General features: G+C 41.5%; 1 non-coding gene across 1 annotated transcript; it reads right to left on the reverse strand.

Annotated features, from left to right (window-relative positions):
• Positions 1-3,516: 3,516 nt before the first annotated feature.
• Trnas-cga (transfer RNA serine (anticodon CGA)) lies at positions 3,517-3,591 on the reverse strand. Its single transcript has one exon. It is a non-coding gene; the product is annotated as a tRNA-Ser (tRNA).
• Between the last annotated feature and the right edge of the window lie 5,824 nt (positions 3,592-9,415).

Raw genomic sequence — 9,415 nt, forward strand, 5'->3', positions numbered from 1 at the left:
TATTTACTTAGACAGCGATCAGGGACGTTGCAGATCAGGTGCCGACCCTACAAACTGCCTCCAGCAGATCCTGTCCTGTGCAATTTCCAACCAGTTTCCTTTGAACCTTAGTTGTTGCAGGTTTTTCCATAGTCCATGCTCCCAGCTCGTTCGTGGTCTTCCCGAGTAGTGCTTTACCTCTGGCCTCCCTTCCAACACTGCTTTTCTTTTGGCCTAACATCCTCTGTCATTGCAGTCGCTTGACTTTTGCTTTTTGTGCAATATTAGGCTTTTTCGTCCTAGCATATATTTCTTAATTTTTCGATCTTCTCCACCCTACTTCTCATGCTCTTTCTCTCAAACACCATCAGTTTTTTTTATCACTCTCAGTGGTACCTACGCGGCGTTTCTATGCCACACAGCAAAAGTAGGGTACTTATTGTACTTCACAATAATTATCTGTTATTCCACTCCCGAACAGCGGGCGGAAAAAATGAACACCTGTATCTTTCCGTGTGAGCTCTGATTTCCCTTATTTTATTATGATGATCGTTTCTTCCATCTATGTTCCCGTCAACAAAATATTTTTGCATTTAGAGGAGGAAGTTGGTGATTGAAATTTCGTGAGAAGATCCCGCCACAACAAGAAAGACCTTTGTTTTAACGATGTCCACCCCAAATCCTGTATCATGTCCGTGACACTCTCTCCCCTATTTCTCGATAATAAAAGACATGCTGCTCTTCTTTGAACTTTCTAGATGGACTCCGTTGCTCCTATCTGGTAATGGTCCCACACCGCGCAGCAGTACTCCAAAAGACGACGCACAAGCGTACTGTAGGCACTCTCTTTAGTATATCTGTTGCATCTTCTAAGTGTTCTGCCGACAAGAAAAAAGGTCTTTGGTGCACCTTCCCCAGTACATTTCCTATGTGTTCTTTCCGATTTAAGTTGTTCGTAGTTGTAATTCCTAGGTATTTAGTTGAATTTATGGCATTCAGATTGGACTGATTTATGGTGTAACCGAAGTTTAACGTAATCTTTTAGCACTGATGTGGATGACCTCACACTTTTCATTATTTAAGGTCAACTGCCGGTTTTCTCGCCATACAGATATTTTTTTCTAAATCGCTTTGCAAATTTGTTTTCATCTTCCGATGACTTTACTAGACGGCAGCCCCCCCCCTCCCCCCACCGCCACAACCCCCCCTCCCCTCCGGCACAGCAGCATTATATAGATGAGGAACAGTAGAGGGCCTATAATACTACCTCGAGGAACGCTAGAAATCACTTCTGTTTCACTCGATGTCTTTCCCTCAATTACTCCGAACTGTGACCTCCTCTGATTTTATTTTCGTTGGGATTATTTTTGATTTCGTAACTGGATTTAGACTGTTAACATAGACTTGATGCATTAACAATTCGTTGATTGATTTCTAGCTGGACATTATTTCTCCGGCTGAATGTGGTTCCAAATATTAAAAGTTCTCATCTACCTTCAACTTCATCTCTCTCACTTGTAAGTCCCCAGGCACTCCCTCTACTAAATTCCATCACTTCTCTCTTTTCTGCGTTTATTTTCATCACTCTACTCTGATATAGCTGTCGTATCATCCGCATACGCTAGTATTTGCAAATTTCCATTCAGATTTATGCCCTTTCCTACGCTTTTCATCTCGCGTACATCTTTTTCAACGACAAAGTTAAATAAAGTGGGTGACACCGCGTCACCTTGGCGTAGCGCACTCTATATCCACTTCCTTTGACATTCCTCCTTAACATCTTACTGTAGCTTTCGTATCTGTTGCCTACGCTTTTGGCAGGTTGATTAATTGCTCAGGTACCCCAAACTCCCCAAGGCTCACTCTGTGGATATTATGGTATGCCTTTGAAAAATCTACGAAATCAGCAAGCATTGGTTTGTTAAGTTCCCAATAATTTTCCCATCTCGTAGTAAGTATATCTGCAATTGCAGATTTTCCAATGCATATGGAGCATCTTGTTGTTCAATTCTTTTTTTTTTTTTCTTTGGGTGGCACAGTATGCGACATGTTTGACATATGGTCAGTTGTATCCATTCTTGCATCAGTGATTATATGATTATATTTTGAGACGAAATAATTGTGATTTTAACTTCAGGAGATTGTGTGATTTATTCACATTCCCTTGACGATGATAAATTAATGCCTGAGGGCCCTATTACCTTTGTTTCATTGTGTGCAAGTTGAAACCTACATTTAACTGTAGATTATCGCTTTATATGCTCTCCATCTTCAGTAGGGATACTAGTGAAAGTGGGCCACAATTGCAACCAGTATACACATTTTAAGAACTGCGATCATAAGAACGCTTTTGCTGTTTTTTGCATGCCTTGCAGTTCGGAAGGTAAGTGACAGCGTGGAATTCCGAGTGCCGACCGCTTATCGTATCATGTTCGACGTCGTTGTTTCGTATACATATGTTTCAAGTTTCTAGGCAGAAAAGTGTTAGGGTATCAGACAGCCACATATACTCATTGAATGTAACTCGCCTGTAAGGTGGTTTATCAACACGTTTTCGAAATCCTGCAAGTAATGGTCATGGCTATAAAGTTCTCTTAAACACTCACCCGTGCCATCTACTCTTTCCGTTGCGCGAAGGAAGTAGTTACTATTCTTAAACATGTTCTTGTTGTTTTTAATAATGTTAGTCAGATTGCCTTATAAAATATTTCTTTGGTGTATACATTATGTAATATGGGCATTTCACTCAGGTATGTTTCTGAACACATACTTTTAAGATGAAAGGTAGATCACTTTGAATGTCCACTGCCATCCCGCACCCCGACTCCTTTGTTCTGAATCAGCAGGAACTAGAACACTTTGGGTTGTTAGTGTTTCATGTCTGATCACCACCAATCTTACTGATCAAACATTGGTGCAGCAACATCATAGTAATTATTGGTGAATGATGTCTTTTATGCGCCTGATAAATAATTGTAGAAATATGTATCATTAATCCATGGCGATTCATTAAAGGCGTGCAATAATTAAACAAGTTATGGCAACGTGCAGTTTTCTGGTCTAAGGAAAATCACCAGTGCACGCAAAAAAAAAAAGAAAGAAACTACACGGCATGAAGGAACCGTCCTAATAATAGGACGGAAATAGGCAGATGTGACGTGCGTGCGTAGACAAACAGTTTGTTACAATTACAGAAACAATGGATGATTTGAAACTTCCTGGCAGATTAAAACTGTGTGCCCGACCGAGACTCGAACTCGGGACCTTTGCCTTTCGCGGGCAAGTGCTCTACCAACTGAGCTACCGAAGCACGACTCACGCCCGGTACTCACAGCTTTACTTCTGCCAGTATCTCGTCTCCTACCTTCCAAACTTTACAGAAGCTCTCCTGCGAAACTTGCAGAACTAGCACTCCTCAAAGAAAGGATATTGCGGAGACATGGCTTAGCCACAGCCTGACGGATGTTTCCAGAATGAGATTTTCACTCTGCAGCGGAGTGTGCGCTGATATGAAACTTCCTGGCAGATTAAAACTGTGTGCCCGACCGAGACTCGAACTCGGGACCTTTGCCTTTCGCGGGCAAGTGCTCTACCAACTGAGCTATCGAAGCAAGTTTCGCAGGAGAGCTTCTGTAAAGTTTGGAAGGTAGGAGACGAGATACTGGCAGAAGTAAAGCTGTGAGTACCGGCCGTGAGTCGTGCTTCGGTGGCTCAGTTGGTAGAGCACTTGCCCGCGAAAGGCAAAGGTCTCGAGTTCGAGTCTCGGTCGGGCACACAGTTTTAATCTGCCAGGAAGTTTCATATCAGCGCACACTCCGCTGCAGAGTGAAAATCTCGTTGTGGAATGGATGATTTAATTAAGAGAAAGAGCTTCACAAATTGAACTGGCCAGTAATGAGTTCGTGCACCTCTGGCCACTATGAAAGCAGTTATTTGGCTACACACTGATTGATAGAGTTGTTGGATGTCCTCCTGAGGGATATCGTGCCATATTCTGTCCAACTGGCGCATTGACTCGTCAAAATCCTGAGCTCTTTGGAGAGCCCAGCCCATAATGTTCCAAACTTCCTCAACTGGGGAAAGATCCGGGGAAAGATCGTTTCTAACCGAGGTAGGGTTTTTCAGCAGGAAGACAAGCAGCAGAAACTCTAGAAGTGTGCGGGTGGGGATTGTCTTGCTGAAATGTAAGATCAAGATGCCATTCCTTGAAGGACAACAAAACGGGGCGCAGAATATCGTCGACGTAGCGCCGTGCTGAAGGGTGCCGCGAATGACATGCTCTGAAATGAAACGGCATCCCAGACCATAACGCATTGTTTCCGGACGATATGACTGATGACAATCGAGTTAGTATGCCACTGCTGTTCAGGGCGCCTCCAGACACGTCTTCGCTGGTCATTGAGACCTGAAATCTCATTGGCTACAGTAGAATTGTCTTTAGTGATGAGTCCTGCTTGGAACTGAGCCCCAGTGTCCAATGAAGAAGTGTTTGGAGACGCACCGGGCAGCAGTGGGATAGTAACCTGACTATCACGCCCCATAAGGCCTGACAACCAGCAGTGATGGTCTGGGGTGCCATTTCGTTTTATAACAGGCTCCCTTCGGTTGTTATCAGTGGCACCCTTGTAGCACAATGGTACGTCGTTCTGTTACCCTTCAATGCAAGCCATCCTGGGCTTACGTCTAAGCAAGATAATGTTCGCCCGCATACGTCGAGAGTTTGTACTGCTTGCCTTCATGCTCATCAAACCCTACCTTGGTCAGAAAGGTCGCCGGATCTTTCCCCAATTGAGAAAGTTTGGAGCGTTATGGACGAGCCTCTCCAAACAGTTCAGGATCTTGACGACCTTAGGCCCTAATTGGACAGAATCAGGAGGGCGTCCACCAACTCTGTTAATCAATACGTGATCATTTGCTTTTTTTTCAGAATGTGTGATATAGATCGGTGTATCATCGTGATACCTGTTCCTACATTATTTTAAAGCGTACGTGAATGGCAGTTCCTATTTTTACCGGTTGAAAACGCGCTTAACTCCTGAAAACAGCTGCGGGAGTTCCTCGATGAACTATTTTGAGGCTACTGGACTGGGTATGATTCAAGAATATTTCCAGATCCACAGAAATGGCCACTACGGAGTCCAGACTCATATACGCCAAACAGCTCATTACGGAGAATAATCTCTGTGGTTCAACGTTGGTACGAGACCCATGAAGAATTGCGCAAAAGTTTGAGGAGGCCTTGGTTGCATAACTCCTGAGATGATACAAAAGACGCCAAAGATGTCACAGAGACACAGAACGACTTAATACATAGTTTTTTTTATGTCAGTCGCTCCAATATGCAATGTAATGTTGCAATGCAGGTGTACAGGTACGTCTTAGATACACTGTATTGTAGCACAGTAATCATGTTTAGCTTTCAGGTGTGAGTTAGTCTCATTGTCCATAATAATTATATTGAACACAATAGCTCTTCGAATTTACGGCTACCAATCTCAATTCACGCAAATGTCCCTTTCTGTACGCAGTAACATTATAGATGGCTACAGTCATGCCAGCTAAGTCTATATTTTTATCCACTCTGAAACAAATTATACTAGAGCTTCCCTTAGGAAATATTCAAGACCATTAATTTTGGTAGACTTTTGTGGTAGAATGGGACCGACGCTTAACTACAATAAGGAGATTCAAAACAGATTCAGGTTGGAGTAGCTACGCAGATATAATAAGGAGCAGAGACTTTCTAGTGTGGAGAGCAGCGCCAGACCAGTCTTCGGATTGATGACGACAGCATCAGCAACAATAATAATATGTGCCGAACAGGTGTGGAATCTCAAGTTGATATTGCAACACCGAAGTTCAAACCGCACAGTTGTAACTTTCGTAGGCTTCAAAAAGCTTACAACCCGATCATCCCGTTTAATTCACTCCATGGATACGGCGTGGATAACAAAACAAATAGGATGATGGTCTGTCCCTGCTCCTGTTAAACCCAAAAGTCGATAAGGTCATCAGACCTTAGAAGAAATAAATACTAGAAATAAGTATGGATACAAAAGATGAACGAATCAACACTAAGTGCTCTGCTTTTGCTGACGACATATCAGTAACTATCCGGACTCTTGAGAAAACAGCCACGCCATCGAAAAACGTCATGAGAGTACCTTAAAGACCGGATCTCTTTACGAAAAAACACAATACGTAAACCCCATGAGCCCAAACCTGGCATCACTTGCAGACATGTATTGTAAGTAGGCTGTTTAGGTGTTTATGTTGGTAACGCCACGTAGCGCTCTGTATGAAAATCACTGACTGTGCTGTGTGCAGTCTGTGGCTGGTTGGCATTGTTGGAATATTCGCAATTGTAGCGTTGGGCATTTACATGTGAACAGCGCATAGCGTTGTGCAGTTGGAGGTGAGTCGCCAGCAGTGGTGGATGTGGGGGCATAGATGCCAGAGTATTGAGAGCTGACGATATGGATGTGTGTCCGTCACAAAGAGGAAATTTGTAAGACTGGATATCATGAACGATGCCAGAGTATTGAGAGCTGACGATATGGATGTGTGTCCGTCACAAAGAGGAAATTTGTAAGACTGGATATCCTGAACTGATATACATATGATGACTTTTGAACATTATTAAGGTAAATATATTGTTTGTTCTCTATCAAAATCTTTCATTTGCTAACTATGCCTATCAGTAAGTAGTTAGAATCTTTTATTTAGCTCGCAGTATTGGCACTCGCTGTATTGCAGTAGCTCGAGTAACGCAGATTTTTGTGAGGTAAGTGATACATGAAAGGTATAGGTTATTGCCAGTCAGGGCCATTCTTTTGTGGGGATTATTGAAAGTTAGATTGCATTGCTTTAAAAAAATATTGTGTTAGTTTAGTGATGATCAGAATAAGTAAAGAGAGAACTGTCTGAGTACGTTCAGTTTTACTCAGATGTCTTTTACTAGCACATTCATTCATAAATTTTTCTAAGGGATCGTTTCATATGGCGACACTGCCAGGATACCTAACTAGAATACTCTGATTTTTTCTTGTAGTTTGTGTAATTAGTGTAATTATTGTTTATTGCTAGCATATAATTTTAGAGAGAATCTTCTTTGTAGTTATAGTTTCTCGTTGTTGTACTGTAAAACAGTTGCGGCACGCATGTAATTTTGCACAAAGTATTTCGCAGCCGCGCTTCCAATTAATTGGATATTATTTTCAGTGCTATTATAATGTGTTTTCTTATTTTACTCTTCAAATTGTGCTTTTCTGTGTTATCATGTGAAATATTGAGACAATTATGGCGTGTGAAAAACGTTATACTAGGCTCCAAAGTAAACAGAGAAATGGCAGTGAAGACAAGAGTAGTATGTTAGTGCCACCGTGTAATGAATGAACAAATATTCAGAATAGTAATTTGGTAGTTGCGCATAGGGAAATGGACCAGGTAATAAATAATCGTGTAGACAGTGAAACAGCTAGTGAACAGGGTAGTATTGTCGATAGATCGGTCGGCAACAGCTCACCCCAGTAACCCGAAATGACAGGACACACTCTTGCAAATACCGTAGATTCAAGTTTTGCGTCCTCACCTTTTTCTCAGTTAAGTCAAGACACATTTTCTGCTTTTCAAAATGCGAATGCTGCCGATGCAAATGCACTGCCGATAGGCACTAAGGAACATGTTCCAGACACTAATACATTATTATTGCAATTAATGCAACAAATGAAACAAAATCAAAAGCAAATGGAACAAATTCAAAAATAATCACAGCAACAAATGGAACAAAATCAGAAACAAATTAAAGAAATACTTCAACAAACACTTGAAGGTTTAACTGATGAGTTACTTAAAATAGAATCAAAATGTCTGTAATGACATAAAAAACAAATTTGTGAGCATTTTCAACCTATTTTTCGCGGCATGAAAATGCATTACAGAATCACAAAGCAGCCATAAAGGAACTGCAAACTATTGTTCATGAAAATCACGACACCTTGCAAGCTAAAACTGACTCAGTTGCATCTACCGATTCGGTTACACAACTTGCAAAAACTCAGGAGAACTTAAAGGACACAGCAGATACACTGAAACTTGGTTCCGAAAGACACACGGAGGAAATCAGTTCCTTATCAGAGAAAGTAGTCGAACTTTCGGATCAGCTAAATAATTTATCTACAAAGGTAGATGATAATCTGAATTACACAAGACCGGTAGTCTTTACTGACACAGAAGAGTATGAACAAATTAGGAAATTCAAACAAAATCAGAATCAAGTTAATACACAACACAAAACAGAAATCCGGGAAGTACAAGATCAGTTGGCACAAGTAATACAAGAATTACATATTTCAGAGGATACTCGCGCTCCAATACGGGAAGAGGGACTTAGAAATACGGAAAAGCCACAAAATAATAACACAGGGAATTTCGGAAATTATGCAAGAAATTGGCAAGGTGCACCGAATTTTGAGATGGGACCGCCGACACGACGTAACAATGAACGATATGCGACTCGCCGACATATTGATTTTGACTATGAGCTGTTATTACTACAAGTAAATTCAAAACATTTAAGAATTCTGGCAACGACATTCATCCACAAGCGTGGCTTCATCAATTCTCTCATTGTTTTCCTCCCAACTGGTCATTAGAGCATAGATTAGAATTTATGTGTGGCTACTTAGAGAATGAACCAGCTGTAGGAATGCGTTCGGTCATTCACGATTGTCACAATGAAGGAGAATTTTATCATGCCTTCCTCTTAGCATATTGGTCTCAAGCTACTCAAGATCGCGTAAAACATAGCATGATAATGATGAAGCACTTTGAACAATCTGAATTCTCCAGTCTTGTCAAATATTTTGAAGACATGTTGCACAACCTGTCAAACCCATACAGCCCCTCAGAACTCATCCACATTTGCTTAATCAAATTGCCTGAACATTTACGACATATTATTTTGGCAGGACGTTGCAAAGACGACATAGAAGCTTTTCAGGGACTGTTACAAGAACTGGAAATTGACACTGACAATCGCGGGACGCGAAACCAGGAAAACAACAATTACAGGTCATGTCCATCACAATTCCGTGACCACACAAAACAATAACTGGACACGACAAGGCTATTCTTACAATGCAAATCGTGACCAAAACAGACACCACCCATGTGACAACCGTTGGCAGAGTAATAATAATCACAGGGAAAGACCACCTCTCCGCTGTAATGACTATGGCAGAGACAATCAGGGACATAGACAATATGGGAACCAAAATAATTATTATCAAGGGAGATAGAATAACTTCAGACGCAACGGTCCACTGCGGGGCTACGACTCACGGAGAAGTTCTCCACCACGTGACCGACAAGAAAGAAATTACAGAAACTACCGACATGATGACAGACGATATAATCATAACGATATACCTGAATT

This window comes from Schistocerca nitens, chromosome 9, assembly GCF_023898315.1.
Source record: "Schistocerca nitens isolate TAMUIC-IGC-003100 chromosome 9, iqSchNite1.1, whole genome shotgun sequence".
NCBI lineage: Eukaryota > Metazoa > Arthropoda > Insecta > Orthoptera > Acrididae > Schistocerca > Schistocerca nitens.